Genomic DNA, 19,545 nt, shown 5'->3' with positions numbered 1-19,545 from the left:
GGCCCCAGCACCTCCCCTTAGACAAATACCACCTTACAGCGGAGTCCAGACAGTGCCTCACACATGGGACTGAAGCTTTTGACTTCTTAAGATTTGCATTTTAATGCATTAAAACAAAAAACAAACAAAAAAATACTGATAAGTCACAAAGTTATGAATTCACACAGTACAACTTAAGTCTGGCTTGATCCCAAGTAGCATTTTGATGACTGACACAGTGCTACCTGGTTGGTCCACCTTTATTTCCTCATCAAAAACTGGGGATAAAGAGAAATTCACTAAGAATGAAATAATTCTTTGAGAAGGAGTAGAATGGCTCTAAGGTGCATAGCTATTAGGTAACTGAAGTAATAATTATTACTACTATTACTACTTATAAGCATTATTAATAGTGGTGATGATGTTGTAGCATATGAAAATATACTAAAAGATGGTTCAGATGATCATCTTCATGATAATTATTTAAGGGCTACAGATATTAGCAGAGGGGATGATAATAGGAGACCATTATGATTCCTTTGGTCCTTAGGTCAGAATCCAGTCACTTGGTGCTTTTAACTCATATAAACTTTTTTTGGTACCAGGTATCAAACCTAGGACCTTGTACTTGCCAGGCAGCACTGTGACACTGAGCTAAATCCTCATCCCTCTCACCTGCTTTTAAAAGTAAAAAGAAACTGATGAAATCAGTAATATATTTTATTTCACCCAGCAGGTTTAAATGTGGTTACTGCAGCATGGAACCCATAGAAACCTATTTTCCATTAATTTTTCTCTAAGCCTTGGGATTTTGGGTTCTCTTCCCACTGAGTGTCCCTCAGTTCCAGCAAGCCACACTTCTAGTGCTTCCTGTCTGCAGGAGAGCTGGAAGACCCCAGACTGGGCAGGGTCATGGGTGGCAGCTGTCCTGAAGCTTCCTGGCCTCATTCCTTGTCCTGTTCCTGCTCCCTAGCACTGGACAGCAGTGCAGTCTGCTAAGAGGCTTTTCTGGGCTCCTGACTGGGAAGCAGTTTCTTCCTTAGCACTTTATAGGAGGCTGGACTGGGTGCTTATCCTGAGGGTTTTGCTGTCTCTGAGGCTGTGTCCCTGCCTCGCAGTGCCTTTTGCATCTTTGTTGTGGTGGTCCTGGTCTCCACTTAACAGCTCAGCACTATCTGTCTGCAGACAGCAGGAGGAAGCCTCAGGGTGGCCCCATTCACTCCCGCAGGTCCTTGTTGAGACCAGGGCCTGGATTTCTCCCTCACACACCCAGATATGTAACTAACGAGGGTTCATCCCAGGACAAGCACAGAAAGCATTTTCTCTTTTCCCATCTCCTGCTGGAAGAAGCAAAGGACTGAACTAAGTCAGAGGGTGGCAGATGCACCAGAATTAGTACAGGGCAGGGGTTCTTGAAAGGCTATGGTGGTCTCTGAGAAGGCACAAGGGCCTTTCCCAGGCTGGAGGATCTGCTGGCCCTTTGGATTGCTCAATAGGAAGGCAGGAGGGAGGGTAGAGTAACCTCCAGGCCCTGTGGAGTCACAGTGGTCTCAGTCTGGGAACCTGGGCCTGGCTTTCCTGGAAGAGTAAGTGTGGAGGGGAGCTGGACGCTGGGTAAGTGGAAGAGCAGACAGATCATCTCAGGAAAGCACCAGCCACAGAGTGTGGAGGAGTCATTGGGTAGAGAAGGGAGAGCTCAGCAGACTGCAGGGGCATCAGGAGTGGCTGCAGCTTGGGGAAGATGGCACCACCCACCCCCCATAAAAGAGTGAAGGCATATTCCAATCTGCAGAATGGGAGACAGAAAGAACAGAGTTTCCGAGGGGCAGCACATCATGCCTTGCAGTTGGTTCATCATGTTTCCTCCTGGTCCTCCATTACTGCACCCTCCTTCCTCAGGCCCTCTTCTCACCAGCCTGGACTCTGTTGTACCGAGGGTTCCTGGCTGCTGCCCACTGTCATGCGAACACCCCGCCCATGGTCCTGACACTCTGGCCCCACCCACAGCATCATGGCCTCAGTGAGGACCCCGGACCCCTCAGCTGGCCAGACCTACGCCATCCGTCTCATCCAGCCAGACCTGCGGCAGGAGGAAGCCATCCAGCAGGTGGCCGATGCCCTGCAGTACCTGAATGAGGTCTCAGGAGACATCTTCAGCAGGTGGGTGCTGCCCTTCCTATGGGAGGGAGGGCCACCCTGGCCAGGGATTCCTCTCTGAGCCAAGCCCCTTTAATGACTCCCAGACCTGGGACGCCAGATGGCTCTGGTGTGAGAGCAGCTCTGGGTCACCAAGCTTCCCTCACGAGTGCCTGAGGTCATCGCCAACTGTCCAGGGTAGCCCATAACCCCAGTCCTGGGTACACCCCTCTCCCCAGATCACCCTTGTCCCCACTGACCCACGTGTTTCTCCAGTTCACTCAGCTGGACAGGAGGCTTATCAGCCCTCCTGTCCCGCTCCTCCTTTATCTCATGCACCTGCCCAAGGCACAGGGGACAGTAGATGGAGGGAGGGACTAGTGACCTCAGACCCTTCTATCACCCTAGTATCTGTCACCCCTTTCCCTTCTCTGGCCCCAAGCTGCAGTGCTCTCTTTGAAACTCTCCCACTGAGCCCTAAATGCAGAATTCTTAGCACCTGACATTGTTCTCCTCTGCACTCTGACCTTCTACTGCCATTGCAGCCCCATCCTTAGCTGCCTGGCCAGCCATGACACAGCTTCATGTGGGTGACATTCTCCACCACTGGATTTCTTAGGTTTTATGCATTTTAAAAACTTACTCTTTTATCCACTGGAAAGCAATCACGCTTCTTCTGTTTTTTGAATTCTCTTAACTGTGGAAAGAAGAGCAGTGATATTCATGAAAACAATAAGCCACTTTGTTCACATCCTCCTATAGAACACTCTTATGCACACCATCTGCTTAATGCTGCCAACAGCCCTACAACACACTGTGATGATCAGTCGGTCAGTAAACACACAAGTTAACATGGCTGAACAGCAGGAAGAAAGAAATGAAAGAAAGGAGAAAGAGAAACTTGTCACTGTGATCTAGGTCTGTAACCCCAAATATTGGTGATGTTGCAATAGCAGGATAAGAATGAGGGAAACCTGAGGGGATAAAAGTAGTAAAACACTTCCTCAAATAGAAATAATAAAAACTAAAAAAGGCTGAGCATGGAACCCTGTGCTCCCTGGACTTAATCCCTAGACGTAATGGGGGAAAACAGACAGTAACAGGCTGGAGTGCAGCTCAGTAATAGACAGCTTTCTGTACTTTTGAAGGCTGTGGGTCTAATCATCAGTACCACATACAGGAGAGTCAAAGGAAAAGGAGACAATTAGAAAACGTTCTGAGTCTCTCTGTAGAGTCAACTCCTGGGGAAAAAGCTCACACAAATCTGATCTACTCTGGTCACCCAGAGAGACTGTCAACCTTTTGAGGTCCCTGATGAAGGTTTTATGTTGTCAGTGTCTAAGTTAAGGAGCCCAGTGGCCAAAACCTCTTTACCCATCCCATGCTCATATGCCCTTCCAGGGAGAAACCTGTGTCTTCACCAGAGAAACCAGAAGGCGGCTAAAACTGCTTTAGGGATCCAAGTGGGAAGATTAAGGGCCAGGTGAGGGTTTGTGATGAGGGCATCCAATGGAAAGGGTCTTAAGTGCACACTACTCTTCCCTCTCTGTCCCCAGAATCTGTCTGTGTCCCCACCCTCCTCTGTGTGCAGACAGCAGAAGGGAAAGAGGTCTCCAATATAGGGTTCAGGGAGGAAAAATGTGTGAGTATGGATAGGAAGCAAGAGCCAAGCCCCGAGGCCTAAAGGAGAGTCCCCCTGGAGGTGGATGCATTCGGGCTGTGAGGAGAGGATCTGTAACAGGCCTTGAAGGGGGCACCGGAGTGCTGAGGGTCCCTCCACATTTGCTCCCAGGGGGCTACAGACTCTGCCAAGAAGTTTCTAGCTGGGGCTTGCTCTGGGTCTAGGAACTGAGACCCTGTTCGGTTTACCTTTTGTCTGGCCGCAGCCAATTTCTGCCTTCTAATTTCTTCTGGAATAGGAAGACAGGGATGAGGAAAGGGGTGGGACCACTTCATGACAGTGGCTTCCATCACAGGGACACTCTCAAACATCCTCCTCTCAGATCCACCAACTACCCACAAAAGGTGTAACCAGGGAGACTCTAAACTCAACCTAGTGGGCGTGGCACCAGACCTCTGTCCCATTGGCTGAGTAAACTATGACGTCACAAGGGGCCTGGTAAGGCCTCCTCCAGTGGGTGGGGCAGGGGTGGAGTGGCATTAAAGCTGCAGACTACTGCTGTTCCAGGCCACCCCAGGGAGTTATGACAAGAGGACCTGGGATGAAGGGAAACTAAGCTAACAGAAATAAAACAGTAAAAGCACAGAGAAAGATGTGAGGGCATCTACTAAGGAAAATCTCACGACACAGCTCCTTTGAAATCACGTAAGTGCCAGGCATGGCGGTGTACACATGTAATTCCAGTACTCCAGAGACTGAGACAGGAGGATCGCCCTGAGTTTGAGGGCACCCCGGAATTCATAGTATGTTCAAGAGCCTGAACTGCCTATCAAGACCCTACTGTAAAAATTAAAATAGTCACACAAAACAGACTTTGAGGCAAACAGTATTTACTCTGAAAAGGGGCCACACACTTGGTTAAAACGTGAACTTCATCAGGCACTTAGGGTAAATCTGCATTTGTCTGACCTTTGTAACTTGATGGATTCTTCTCACCTGCCAAATCTAGAGTGTGCTAGGACTTGGATCCTAGATTTTCTCTATGGTGATCTCTTATGTCTTAGTTATCACCTTCAGTTCTGTGGCATCAAATGCCAGCTGCACAGCAACTCCGAAAGTTGTTTCTTCAACCGACAGCCTATTGCAAAATCGAGCTTAGGAAAGCAACAGTCCCTGTGACATTTCCTTTTTCATAGCCAATATTATCGCCAGCCTTCTAGATCCTGAATTAAGCCTTTAGTGTCACTCCTAGAACATGTGCTCCTCACAGGCTTTAGCATCTCAGGTGAAGGAGACTCCACCTTTCCAGTTCTTAGCCCTAAAACCATGGAGGCATCTTGGATGGCCACTTCCTCTCTTAGCACATATCCTAGCAGCCAGTCTAGTAACCTTTCTCTTTATCATGATGTTGAGGATTGAACATGGGGCTTTTGCACTGTGCTGTGAAGTGCCTGGATTCTTTCGTTCTGTGGGTTTGTTTGTTGTTTCTTGAAATTCTATCTTTGACAGAAAGGCAAAATATGATTTGTCTCCACCTCTATTGTCCCCACTCTGCTCCACACTACTGTTACCTGTCCCCTGTGTTGTAGTATTTTCCCTCTCTTCCTGATACCCCTGCTTCTGCCTTGGAGCTCTATGTTTGCTCAGATTCATATCCTCCAAAAAGCTGATGCTAAGTTGTGAACAAGAGTACATGTAATTGTTTGGGAATACTTTGTGAGAGAAAGTGAGAAGAGAATCAGGAGAGATGGGCATAGCCACCAGACTGTGATGCACGGTCAGATTTCACATGAAGGGGAGAAGGCAGGTTAGGTGAAATGATTATAGGCTTTTGTGTGCTAAAATGTTGAGCAAGGCTCAGGGAGGGAAGTTTTTATGGGATTTCAAAGAGGGAGCACAGAGCAGAGTCCTTGGCTGTCTTTGATTGGTTCTTACCACATATGTCACAGTGATCAGCCTTTTCTAGGAGACAGAAGCAACCAGAAATGCAACAGTCTCCCTTGTCTTTCAGTCACCTGGTGTCTCTAACACAACAAGGCCTGGCATTATCCCTGTGAGCCTCCCTCATACCCTAGACCATTTAGCACCAGGAAGAATGTTCCCTTTTCAGTCAGCCCTGCTATATGCTGAGGATCCTTGCAGACCATGAAGTTCCTGAATCTACTGCTTTTCCTGTTCCCCTTCAGCGTGACATTAACATCATGAAATGAGCACTGCTGGGAGAACATAAATTCTTGCAGAGTTTATTAATTAAAAAAAAAGTTTCATCAGGGCAGTCAGGATGGAAGCAGTTTGGAAAATTTAACCCTCAGCTCTGTGCTCATAGTAAGGTACAAAGTACCCTGACCTGTAATCTCTAAAGATCTTCATCATGCATGGACCAAATGCTCCTAATCAAGTTCTAGGTGCAAATTCACAATCACCATCAGAGATACTAAAATGATTTGCAAATTGCTATACTGGAAGAAGAAATACTCACAGTACAAATAATGCATTGAGAGCAGTAATCAGTACATGATGTAGACTCATATGGAGTCATTCATATGCTGCCAAAAAAGTAGTTCACAAATTCCAAATCCTGATACAGTAAAAACAAATGCCTTTGTTCCCAGTCTTCCTAGGATCTGAAAAACAGATCTGGAAAAAAAATATTTTAAAGACTCACTCTTTTCCTGTCTTTGAATGAACAGAAAAATACATTCATCTCAGCTGAGCCGAACCTGGAAATTTCCAAGAGGAGACTCCCTGCTCTGAAGATGAAGGAGAACAAAGGAGGTGATAGAAAATACCTTTGACCCTCCCAGGCAGGATCACATTTCACATGGAGTCTCACAGAGCACTTTAAAAGACAGGTATTCCTTCTTAATTGTCAACATAGCACTAAAGTTTTGCCCGAGTAACCAGAGAAGGTTCCTATATTTTATCCAAGTGACCATACAAGCCCTCTTTCACTACAGTCCTTGAAGTTTCCACAGTGAGACACTTACCACTGGTGGTTGTCATTCCAGCCTCAATAAATAGATGGTGCTCCAGAGATGAAGAACTGATCAAAGAAAGAATCCACTCAGAGCTGGCTTTTGCCTCTGGTCCTTATACAATTTGCAAGTGCCTTCACTGTCTTGTCAATACCATCCAACTAGTCAGTAGACACTCAGGGCCAGAAGAGGACTGCATAGGTGTCATCTCTGGGTGCAGATCCAGATGTTCCCAGACTAAGGATGGCTAGAGGGTGGGAAAATAAAGAAAAGAGATGAAAGCAGAGGTCAAGTGGAGCCCTCTCTCCTAATGGGAGGAAAGGAACTGCTCAACCACCATAGTGGCATTTATTGATACATTTACAAGATAAAGTCACATGGTACATCCTTGCCTAGAAATGCATTGTTTGGGTAGCCTTGTGCTTTGGTGCACTCTGAGCTGGGGCAGCTTGTTTGTCAGGGGCACACATTGACCTCTTACTGCCCACACAAATGGTCAGTCTCCAGCTTCAGCTGCTTCCTCCACATAGTTAGCTCAGAGAGAGAAAGGTAATTGACAACACCTAACATTTGAGATAGGGGACTCATTACTGATACAAGGAAAGGTGTCCATAGTTAGCAATCAATACCAATCACAAGTGGAAACCTCAGTGTAATGGAAATAAAAGGGGCTATCACAATCCCAAGTCACAGCACTGTCAATCCAATGAGAATCAGGGCCACCTGGAAGATAAGAACTTCCTGTGCGTAGTTGTTGCTTCTCTGAGGAAACAAATTTCCCAACATCATAATGCATTTTAACACACTTTGAAAACTTCAAATAGGGTAGATTTTAAGAATAAGTCTACACATCAAAATGTTCCCTAATCAAAATTCTCTTAACCTAAAACATGTCTGATTCTAGTTTTTAAAGCATGTGTTCTTCTATGCTCTATTAAATAAAGACAATGCAGCTTCTCCTGATTGGTGGTAGCTCCATTCCACTGATCCATTTACTGATGTCCTACGTTTAATTCAGAACAGAATTGGAAAAACTGGTGACCTGGAGACCTCAGTATACTGGTCACCCTAGTCCTGTGCCCCAAGCCTATGCTAGCACCTTGGCCTCTTCACCCACAGGGTCTAGGGCCACCCTTATAAGGAGGGAAAGAGAGTCTTCTGCAGCTGTCCTGGGTGCAAGATATCCTCACTCTCCAGAGAGCTGAAGATGAGTCCTTGGGCTGTGCTGTCCGGTCATTGCTACTGAAAGAGAGCCTTCCTCAGTGTCGGTCCATGTTCAAATGTCCTCCATATTCAGGGTCATCACTTCAACCCAGGGAAGTTGTGGACTATAGGACTGGATCACATTTAACTTCTCCCTGTTTTCTTAGAGCAGGGTGAATTCTTCATTTATTCTCATCCCCACATCTCCCTCAGTGTCACTGCTAATGAAACTCAGATGGTTTCAGGTTGCCTCACTAAAGTGCATGCATTGTGCCTGATCTTGAAGCAAACAGTCTCCCCTGCACCAGACTGGGAGCGCTCCCCCTAGGGTCCAGAAGAACAGCACAAAGCTCACACCCAGCAAGGTGCCACAAAAGCTGTTCTCTATTTTGTGGCTTCCTCCAGCTCATTTTACTTGACCCTCCCCACAGACCAGGCCCCCACACCCTCCAACTAGTTACCATTCTGGAGACAAAGCAAGGGCTGAGAAGCAGATGGTTTTTCCTATCTTTGCATCTTTCCAGGGAGCATGTAGGAGTTAGCATCCTCTTTGATCTGTGGACTCTGATTCCCAGTCTTCTATGTGAGTCACCTTCTCAAATGTCAGTTCAATGACACACAGTTTACCAGAGTCCTTGTTTCCTCTGTTTATCTCATTCCATTTGCTCAATGAGTATCAGCAAGGCTTAAGCCATGTACTGTGTCTCTAACATACTAATCTCTCTTCTCTATCATAAGTAGTAGCATGAATTCAGCCTAGGTGTTCAACCAAAAGATCTGTGTAGAGTTACATAGCCATACAAGAGAAATATTTCATTAAACGGAAATGAGATATTTCTTCAGATAGGACTTTGGACTATTTTGATGACAAAGAAATTGCATGGTCCATGAATGAGAAGAGGATGTGCTGAGCTGTCACAATCACCACTGAGACCATGTGAAGTGCAGAGATTAAAGCAGAGCACTGCAGTCTGGTAAGAGGCTTTTCTGGGCTCCTGACTGGGAAGCAGTTTCTCCCTTAGCACTTTACAGGAGGCTGGACTGGGTGCTTATCCTGAGGGTTTTGCTGTCTCTGAGGCTGTGTCCCTGCCTTGCAGTGTCTTTCGCATCTTTGTTGTGGTGGTCCTGGTCTCCCCTTAACAGCTCAGCACTAGCTGTCTGCAGACAGCAGGAGGAAGCCTCAGGGTGGCCCCATTCACTCCCCCAGGTCCTTGTTGAGACCTGAGCCTGGATTTCTCCCTCACACACACAGATGTGTAACTAAGGAGGGTTCATCCCAGGACAAGCACAGAAAGCACTCTCTCTTTTCCCCTCTCCTGCTGGAAGAAGCAAAGGACTGAACTAAGTCAGAGGGTGGCAGACGCATCAGAATTAGTACAAGGCAGGGTTTCCTGAAAGGCTATGGTGGTCTCTCAGAAGGCACAAGGGCCTTTCCCAGGCTGGGGGATCCACTGGCCCCTTGGGTTGCTCAATAGGAAGGCAGGAGGGAAGATGGAGTAACCTCCAGGCCCTGTGGAGTCACGGTGGTCTCAGTCTGGGAACCTAGGCCTGGCTTTCCTGGAAGAGTAAGTGTAGAGGGGAGCTAGACGCTGGGGAAGTGGAGGAGCAGACAGATCATCTCAGGAAAGCACCAGCCACAGAGTGTGGAGGAGTCATTGTGGGGAGAAAGGTGCGCTCAGGAGACTGCAGGGGCTCCAGGAGTGGCTGCAGCTTGGGGAAGATGTTGGCACAATGTGTTGTGCATAATGTTTTATCCTTGGAACTGAAGACTTCTTAAAGAGCAGAGGCAGGCCTGCCTGGCAAGCACAAGGTCCTGAGTTTGATTCCCAGTAACACTTTCCCTGCAAAAAAGAGCGAAGGCATATTTCAATCTGCAGAATGGGAGACAGAAAGAACAGAGGTTCTGAGGGGCAGCACATCGTGCTGTGCAGTTGGTTCATCGTGTTTCCTCCTGGACCTCCATTACTGCACCCTCCTTCCTCAGGCCCTCTTCTCACCGGCCTGGACTCTGTTGTACCAAGGGTCCCTGGCTGCTGCCCACTGTCATGCGAACACCCCGCCCATGGTCCTGACACTCTGGCCCCACCCACAGCACCATGACCTCAGTGAGGACCCCGGGCCCCTCAGCTGACCAGACCTATGCCATCCCTCTCATCCAGCCAGACCTGCGGCAGGAGGAAGCCATCCAGCAGGTGGCCGATGCCCTGCAGTACCTTAAAGAGGTCTCAGGAGACATCTTTAGCTGGTGTGTGCTGCCCTTCCCAGCAGAGGGAGGGTCACCCTGGCCAGGGATTCCTCTCTGAGCCAAGCCCCTTTAATGACTCCCAGACCTGGGGCCCCAGATGGCTCCTGTGCGGGAGCAGCTCTGAGTCTGCAAGCTTCCCTCACGAGTGCCCGAGGTCATCCCCAACTGTCCAGCGTAGCCCAGGGGCTCCATAACCCCAGTCCTGTGACCTTCATCACCCCAGTCCTGGCTCTGCTCTTTCCCAAGGAAAGGAAAGGCTATTCTTGCAGTTCAGCCTGCAACCAGCAGAGGGACACCCAGGGCAGCTCTCTGAGGAGGCTGCCATGACCCAGTCACTAGGGTGTCTGCAGAGACTGGGTCCTGAGTCCGCCTGTGTGTGTCTGGCCTGGGGGGAGGGCAGGGTCCCGTGCTGTAGGGTGTAAAGCGAGAGGAGCAGGACCGCCCAGACCCGACCCCCCTCTCTCGCCAAGTCGGGTCAGTGCTGGCAGTGGGTGCAGCCCTGCTCCCCGCTGTTTCCTCCTCTGACAGATCCCAGGTTCCCACGCACCCTATGCGGGCCCATGGGGGGGGGGGTGCAGATGCCTCCGCCACAGCCACAGGTGATCACGGTAGGCCCCAAGGAACTGAGCCCTGTGAAGTGAGGACCCCTCGTGTAGGACTGTCACAGTGGGTCCCTGGGACAGGGACAGGGAGCCCCCGGGACTGAGGGAGCCATACCCAGAGCCTATAAAGGGCGCCTACTGCTCTGCAGGCTGCCGAGCTGGAGTGGCTTAGTGCAGTCCCTGCTGCGACCTTTGCATGGCAGGATCTCCCAGCGTGTGGAGCTGAGCCACAGGCAGCTATGGGTGCTTGGGGAGCGGATCTCCAGGAGCCAGGCCAAGATCGAGAAGCTCAAGGGGAACAAGAAGGCCATCAAGGTGGGGAGCACATGCCCATCAGCCCCGCCCCCCACGCCCCACCCCCACCATGCCCCTCAACTCCCCAGCCCTTGGTCCCTGCCTGCTGGTGTTCTCCAGCGCCAAGTTCCCGGCCCCCCCAGCGCCTGCAGGACTACAGCTCAGTCTTCTCAGGCGCATAGGACCCGGGCCTCCAGCCATGGCCAAGCAGCTGCATCCAGAACAAGCACTGGCCGCTGGACAAATGGGCCCTGCAGGTCTGAGGCCACAGCCAGGCCAGGGTGCAGGCACGGGGTCCACATGGGCTACTGATACCCAAGGGTTTGGGTTGGGACAGAACGGGTTGCTGAGCCCCCACATCCCTGTCATCCCCAGGAAAAGCTGAAGTTCTTCCCTGTGTGAACACAAAGCCAGAGCCCAAGGCTGAGACCAAGGAGCGGCTCCGCGGGCTCCCCAGCAACATCAACTCCATCAGCTCCCTGCTGCTGTTCAACACCACAGAGAACCTGTAGGGCCCAGGGGGCGCTGAGTGGATTGGGAGGAGAAGTGCACTAGGTCGGGTGCAAGGTGGGTGTGAGAGCTGGCGAGTCCTAGGCACCAAAGAGCGGGCTGTACCCCAAAGCAGGAAGGCTGACTAAATCCCATTCACCTTGCACGTACAAGAAGTACATTTTCCTGGACTGCTGGCGGGGGCGGTCACTAAGACCCATGTGATGCTGGAGGAGAAGCTGTTAGATGCCCCTCTTTCCATCAGCAAGAGAGGGCTGCTCCAGCAGCAGGTGGGGGGGGCAGAGATCAGGGTCTTGGGGAGCTCCAAACTGTCCTGGGGTGTAGAGGGCTCTGTTGGGCCCAGGGTGACCCTGCAGACCATGTCCTCATGTTGTAGCCACGGCGCATGTGCTCCCCCACAGGTCCCTAAGAAGAACTTCTACGTGCCAGGTGCCAGAGATCGACATGCCATCCTACCTGCCTGACCTGCCTGGCGTCTCCAATGACCTCATATACAGCACCAACCCAGGCCCAGGCATTGCCCCCTCTGCCCCCGGTTCCATCCCGGAGCTGCCTGCCTTTCGACAGAGGTGGACACACCTTTCAAGGCTGGTGAGCTGGGTGCTGGGCAGTGGATCGGACTGGGACCTTGGGACTGAACCTTGACTCAGCCTGCTTCCCGGGTGCTCAGCCTTGCGCCTGTTCCAGACCTAGAGGGCGGGGTACTCATAGCACCCCCACCCCCACCCCTCCACCACCACCACCTCTGCCTCCAACAGCTCCTGCAGTGCTGGCCAGAGCACCTCCAGGCCTACCCCTGCAGACTGCAGCCACGATGCAGCTGCAAGTCTGAGGTCCATAGTACAGTTTCCTCCTCACATGGCCTAGCCTTTTGGGCCCGCTCTGCTCTCAGGACTGCAGAGCTCTGGGACTTAGATCCAGGGGAGAGGGTGGGGAGCCCAAAGTTGGGGCCATGGCCTCACTCCCAGCTGAACCAGTGGAAACAAGGGCGACTGCAAAGGGAGACTTGAGAATTTGGGTTTTCATATTGCACCTCCCAGCCCCCATGCAGCTTCCAGAAGGGGCACAGAAGTCTCCGCTGGCCCACAGGTCCCTGGAGGTTCTGTGGGTGCATCAGTGAGTCCCAGGTCTACTGCTGCAGGGCAGCACCCAATCGGGGTGGGAAATGGGGGGATGCAGGTGTCTGACACCAGGCACTGACTCGGCATGGGCCTGGAAGGCCACTCCTCACACTTCCGCCCTGTCAGCACCTGTCCAGGTGGCTCCTAAGGAGGTGGTGGACCCCTCCAGCGGCCGGGCCACCTTGCTGGAGTCCATCCACCAAGCTGGGGGCATCAGCAAGGCCAAGCTGCGCAGCGTCAAGGAGCGCAAGTTGGAGAAGAAGCAGCAGAAGGAGCAGGAGCAAGGAGAGGCCCCACTCCCCCTGCAGCCAGCACACCCGGTGGAGGCCTGTCAGGGCCCCAAGGCTGTCCCTCTGCAGGCGGGGTGCTCTTGGAGACCTGGCTGGCCCCAACACCCTTGTCCTGGGCTTCTGCTTGGGGCTGAGTGCTTGGCCCTGCCAGCTCAGGCTGCACCAGAGGGTTCCCCCCATCTCCTGGGCTTCCAAGGGGTCTCAGTGCTTGATTGGGACTCAGGAGAGCCCAGGCCTAAGTCTCTAAGCCTCTGGGAGCCATTGCTGTCATGGACAAGGGAGTGATGCACATGGAACCTGTTTCTTTTTTTCGGGCCTCCTCCTGAGCAGGGCAGACGGCCCCCACCATGCGTAGCACAAGGAGCAGGTGGTTGCCAGGGTGGTGGGCTACAGTAGTCAAGGTAGAGGAAGCAGGTAACCCCACTGGGTTAAGATCCTTCTGTAGATCCCCACCAGCTCCCCACCTTCGTGGGCACAGACACAGAAAGGCCAGGGGTCCACACCATAGTCACATGAGAAGCACCCGGTCTGCACTCAGTGACTCATCTGTGAACCTGGGTTCAAACAGACAGGCTGCTCCCATCAGGGACAAATGAAACTGAGGCCATGCATGGCACTGTATATGCTGCCAGGCTACAACCCCTTCACAGAATGTCATGCACTGCATCAAGTGTGGCGGAGTGTGGTGGGGGGAAGGGCACAGAAGCGCCAGGGCCCAGCGCCTGCCTGGCAAGTGCAAGGTCCTGAGTTTGATTCCTGGTACCAAAAAGAAAAAAATGAAAGAGCACAGAATGTGGGCAAATGCACTAGGCTGTGAAGTTTGACTGCTGGACTCAGCAGAAAGAATGAGAATCTGGAAGATCAATGATCGAAACACAGCTAACACCTGTGGGAGACTTTGGGGTCCTTGCTGGCAGCCAAGGAAAAGGTGGGGACTGGGGCAGTGCTTGCCTACCTCCCAGCACGGCCACAAACTGCTCCAGCAAATACAGGATCTGCTTGATGTACATCAGATTCTTGGCTTTCAGACGCTTCCTATGGAGAAACCTGCAGGCCTTGAGTGGGGGCCCCTTACAGCTCCCTGCTACCCGGCCAGGTCACAAATTATCACCACCCCAGGAAGAAGGCAGGCTGGCCCCCAAGAGCCAGAAGTCCTGTCCCAAGCAGGCAGGGCCCAGTAGGGCACCCACTGTGGACACAGGACCAGGAGAGGAAGTTGGCCGCGCACACGCTCTGCAGGCCAACAGGACCAGGACTTTCACTCCCACCCCGGGGCCATGTCCCACCTGTACGGGTACATGTACTGCAGCAACTGGGAGTGGGCCTGGCAGAGCTGGGGATGGAGCACAGAGCACAGGCTGAGGTCAGACTAGGCTCTGGAAAAGCGGCTGAGAGCTGGGCCAGGGAGAACTGATGCCACACGCAGAAAATGCCAGCTCGGGACTCACAGGAGCTGTCATGGGCATGGGGAGCGGGAGCCAGGAACCCATGGCATGTGGGTCTGTGGCCCTGGGACTGATGGAGCTGAGAGCATAGGAAGCTCTGCTTTGTGTGCAGCTGCTTCCAGGCTGGACAAGGTGAGAGGCTGAAACCCTCAGGGAAGGAAGCTCCCTGCTGGTTTTCCCTGGACAGGGAAAGACCTGGTGTTTCCCATGGTAACTGTCACACACCGCCTAAAGTACCTGGGACCCTGCTCTGCTGGTGTGAAGCCAGTGGTCCCCTCCCGGCTCACCATCCCTGCACTGTGACCTTGGGTGCTGTACTGTCTCCAGCAGTGTGGCAGGGGCAGGACAGGAGGGCACCCACCTGGCGTTGGGCTGCGCACTTCAACTGTGCACTGTGGCGGGTTTGCTGCAGCCGCTCCTCTTGCTTCCTCCTTCTGCTCTGCTCCTCCTGGGGAACACAGCCTTGAGGAGACTCCTGCGGGGACCCCTACTGGCCTCCAGAGCATGGGGGCTGCAGCAGCCCCTCCTTCTGCTGCCTCGGGCCAGTGCCAAGGAGAACCCACCAGTGCAGGGTGCAAGGTGACTGGGGGAGGACAGAGGCCACTACACCAACCCCAGGATCCCGCCCAGACTCACCTTCACTGGCTCTGCCAGCTCCCTCTCCTCCTTCCTCTGCACAAACTGGGTGACCCAGTCTGGCTCTCCTCCAAGCCTCAGGGCAGTGGGAGGCGCCCGGGCAGGAAGATGGGGCTGCAGGAAGCAAGTCCTGGCCCTCAGGCAGGGGCTGGGTTCCAGGAGCCAGGAGGCAGCACACCTTTTCCTGCTGTTTCTTCTGTTCAAAGTCACGGAGCCAGGTCAGAGCCCCGCAGATGTGACTCAAGAACTTTCCCTGCGGGAACAGAGGGCAGGTTGTTGATCGTTTCTCCAAGCTTTCCTCCTCTTGGATGGCAGTGCTCCCTAGGTGAACTCGCCTTCTTCCTTCCAGGCAAGCGCTACACCACTGAGTGGCAAAGTGGACCTCTTCATTTTTCTGCTTTTAATTTTGAAACAGAGTCTTGATATTTTGCCAGGCTGGACTGGCCCCTTCCACCCAGCCAGCCCAGCCTTCCAAGTTGCTAAAATTTAGAGGACTTTTCTCATTTTCAAAAAGGCTTCAAAGCTATGGCTTTACAAATTAGAGGGCCCCCTGAGTCAACGAAAGACAGGACACAACAGGACAGGACAGGACGGGACAGGGACAGGGACAGGACGGGGATGGGACGGGGACAGGACAGGACAGGACAGGACAGGACACAACAGGACAGGAAAGGTGCAGCCAATACAACAGCCAGGACAAACACAGAAAAAGAAAGAAACAGACATGGGGCCCAGCGGCAAGAAAGAACTGCTTTCATCATAATGCTCAACACTCCGAAAGGAACTTACGGTGACTTTGTGGGGTGCATGCAAATTCTGCATGGTAACAACCAGCGACAAGAAACTAGACTAGCACCTCTGCCAAAAGAATTAAGGTATGTGTCCCTGTAATACGACATCCTTAACTCTCTGGGGAAGACACCCAGAAGGGGAATAGCTGGGTCAAATGGAATTTTTACTTTTAGGGCTTTGAGGGATCTCCACACTGACTTCCGCAGTGGCTGTACCAGTGTACATTCCCACCACCAGTGGAGAGGGATTCCTTTCCCCTCCAGCCTCCCCTCCAGGATTTGCTACTATTTGATTTCTTCCTGACAGCCAATTTTTCTGGAAAAAGATGAAATCTCAGCATTGTTCTATTTGGTATTCCTCTAATGTTCAGTAATGCTGAACATTTTTTATGTGTTTATTGGCCGCTTTTACTTCTTCAGAGAAGTGTCTACTCATTTCAGTGATGCATGTGCACTTCACAGCAGCATATTCATAGGAGCTAAATCTTGGAAACAACCTTTATGTCCGTCCACAGATGACTGGATAAAGAGAATGTGGTATTTACAGACATGGGAGCACTACTCTGCCACAAAGAAGGGTAAACTTGAGTCATTCGTAGAAAATGGACATACTTAGCTCATAAGCTTAAGTAAAATAAATCAGACACAAAAGCTTATCTATCATGTGGTTTCTTATACAAAACCCAAAATATAAATAAAGAGCAAATCAAATACAGAAAATAGGAAATAGTATGACAGCTCTTTTGCAAATGGGAAGAAGACCAAGAGATGGAGGGAGGAGAGAGGGAGGGAAGGAAAAGGGGCTGAAAAGGGAATTAAGATGTGCTGTGTCCATGTGCCAGCTCCCCAAAGGAGGGGAATCATTATGTGCTGTAAATAAGAACTAATAAAAACTAAACTGGATAGAAAGGAATTCAGAGCTTTTCAGCAGAGCAAATCCACAGAGTTGCCAAGCCATGTTAGCCTCAGCTTTAAAACAATCAATGTGCAGATGCAACATGATCTGTCCTAGTGCTTAAGGTTTTGTTTGTTTTTTCCCCCCAAAGTCAGTCAACTGCTCTAGAGATGTGATTTCAATATCAGAATTTTCCCTGTGGCCCTCACTGCAGGCTGAGATGAATCCCCCCAAAGCTGGGATGAGGAAGTCCTGTCCTGTCCCAGAAAGTGACCTTATTTGGGCACAGGATCACTAGAGATGTAATTAGCGAACCTGAGGCTATGGGAGCTCTAGTGTTTCCCAAGGACCTGTGTGTTGGAGTGGGGGCCAGATGCAGCCACAGAGGGGAAGACTGTGTCCTTGGAAGGACGGTGAGGGACCTGGACAGACCCTTTTACTGCAGCCCTAAGAAAAGCCAGCCCTGTTGCCACCTTGCAGTCCACCTGCAGAAGTGTAAGACAGCAGGTCCTGCTGTGTGAGCCCCTCAGGTGTGGGGTGAGGTCCCGGGTCCCAAGATCTCTGACACAGACCGAGTCCACAGGCCGCTCCTCTGGGTATACCTGGTCGGTTCAGGTCTCCAGTCTTTCTGCCCAGGAACAAGGATGCTGACATCTCAGAGCATCAGCACAGGTTCCGACCCTGATCCAAGCTGAATGTGCAGTGGGGAGACAGAGCCTGTGCCCAGGGAGGAGGGAGTGCAGACTGCAAGCTGAGGCTTCAGATGCCACCGCCAGGCTGTCGGGGATACATCCTGGCTCCTCTGCTTCCCAGTTCTGGGGCTCTGCGGTCACCTCATAATGCGTGCTGCCACACATGTATGCAAAAAGGGGGTGAGGAGCATCCCTACCTCACAGAGGTGTAGGCACTGAAATTAGTTAAGACAGAAAGGCAAATGCCTGTAGCAGGATCCAAAGAATACCTGGTACACAGTAAGTAAGCAGCTGGAGATGTATACAGTACTAATAAAATTATCATCATCCAGAGATGTGGAAGCTATGGGCATGCCTTAGAACTTGAAAGGCCCTGTGCCAGAGTACATGCTGCTGAGTGAACCATTTCACTCAGCTTCTGAGAGACACTGGATGGCAATGTCCTGGGCAGCACAATCAACAGAACCTGGGCTGCTGCTCTGGGCAATCTGGGACATCAACAGCCAGCAGCTGGGCCAGGTGGGCAAGTGTGGGGAGCAGCTGAAGCTGGAGGTCAATACCACGTGTGGGGCTGGAGTAAAGCTGATCCTGAGAATGAAAAGCGCCCAAGGTGAGCCATGTGAACAAGCTGCTCCAGCTCTGGGGACATGGAGAGCCCAAGTTAACCCAAGCAAACAGGTGTCACGTGTAGGCAGAGTGTCACATGACACCAACCTGCCGAGTGTATAAATAAATGCATTGCAGTGATCTGAGGGTGTCACTCCACAGTATGGTGCTTGCCTGGCAGGGAGAAGGCCCAGGTTTCATCCCCAGTACCAAAACCAAAAGTAAACAAACCAAAAATAAAACAAAACTCTGCACAAGATTCCAAAATTACAGACACAGAACAGACTTCACTGAACACTCCCAGAGCACCCGATGACTGATGGCATTTCATGCAGCACGACCCCACACACCTCGCTGGAATGCTCACAACCAGGAAAGGAAATACATTCATTTTCCTGACATCTCCTGGGTGCAGGGGAATCACATTTCGGACTGGGCATGAGCACCTAGAAAGTGCCCAAGGGAAAGAGTAACGTGCACTTGGAGGGACGGCACACACTGTGGTGAAATCTAGACAGTGATACTCCCAGAGCTGCAGTGCCATGCAGGGCAGTGCAGGCACCAAGTGAAGATGCCACCCCTAGGTGTTGCAATCACAGAAGGTTTCACTAGTGACTTAGAGATTAACCAGGCATCTTAGGCAGCAGTGGAAGGAAGGCTGTGCATTAGAAGCAAAGAGGGTAAAGAAAATCCACTCAGGTTATGAGAGGGTAGGGCATCTCCTTGGAGGTGTGATTTAGAAGGCACCAGAACAGAAAGGGGAACAGTGTCATGGGGGCAGATTTCCACAGGAATGGACACATGAGAAGAGAGGCCACAGAACTGAGGATAAACACATAAGGGCTGGGGAGAGTGAGGGGACATGGGAGGGAAACAGAGGACAAGGATGGAAATCCACAAAGGGAGGAACAAGGCCAACAGGGTAAGTGAGGCAAGATCAACGCTGCTCTTCCATGTTTCCAGCCAAATATCTTAATACTGGACAAAAGTCAAGCGATTCATACTCACAAAAACAAAAAAGCAGAAGAGCAAATAACCAGCTCAAGAACAGACAGAGAGACAGAGACCATGTTGCCCAACTTCCAGCCACAAGGATCTCTGCAGAGGTGAGAAGTGGAAGCCTTCATGTTCTCAGCCATCGTCCCATGTCACACACTCACTGTACCACTGGGACTCTCAAATATCCTGATCTTGCCAGCCTCCAGCACGTGATACAGCTCTGCCATGAAGTCCTTCTGGATGGAGTAGGGTGGGAAGGGAAAGGGGAAATCAATGCCACCGGATTCCTGGATTTTATCAGCCATGGTTCTAGGGAAAAAACCTAAAGGGAAGTGTTACCTCTCTTTGGAGCAGTGAGATGGTACATAATGGGCTCCACAGTGGTCACAGATGTACACTGGGTTGTAGACTCTACAGCATGCAGGGACCGTGTTCTCTGCATGTGCTGTGCACCTGCAGGAGCCTGCAACAGACTCATGCATCTCATTTAGAGCCTTTATCAGCA

General features: G+C 51.3%; 2 pseudogenes; one reads left to right on the top strand and one right to left on the bottom strand.

Moving 5' to 3' along the window:
• The first annotated feature begins 580 nt into the window (after window positions 1-580).
• LOC100725109 (WASH complex subunit 1-like) lies at window positions 581-13,261 on the top strand (annotated as a pseudogene).
• Window positions 13,262-13,372: 111 nt separating this feature from the next.
• On the bottom strand, window positions 13,373-19,345 carry LOC111756230 (putative ATP-dependent RNA helicase DDX11-like protein 8; annotated as a pseudogene).
• Window positions 19,346-19,545: the final 200 nt, after the last annotated feature.

Source organism: Cavia porcellus, unplaced genomic scaffold (genome assembly GCF_034190915.1).
Source record: "Cavia porcellus strain 051 isolate PalLab524CR breed Dunkin Hartley unplaced genomic scaffold, mCavPor4.1 scaffold_17, whole genome shotgun sequence".
NCBI classification, from domain to species: Eukaryota; Metazoa; Chordata; class Mammalia; order Rodentia; family Caviidae; genus Cavia; species Cavia porcellus.
Note: the sequence above shows the minus strand (reverse complement) of the source record. Positions and strands in the feature narration are given on the sequence as shown.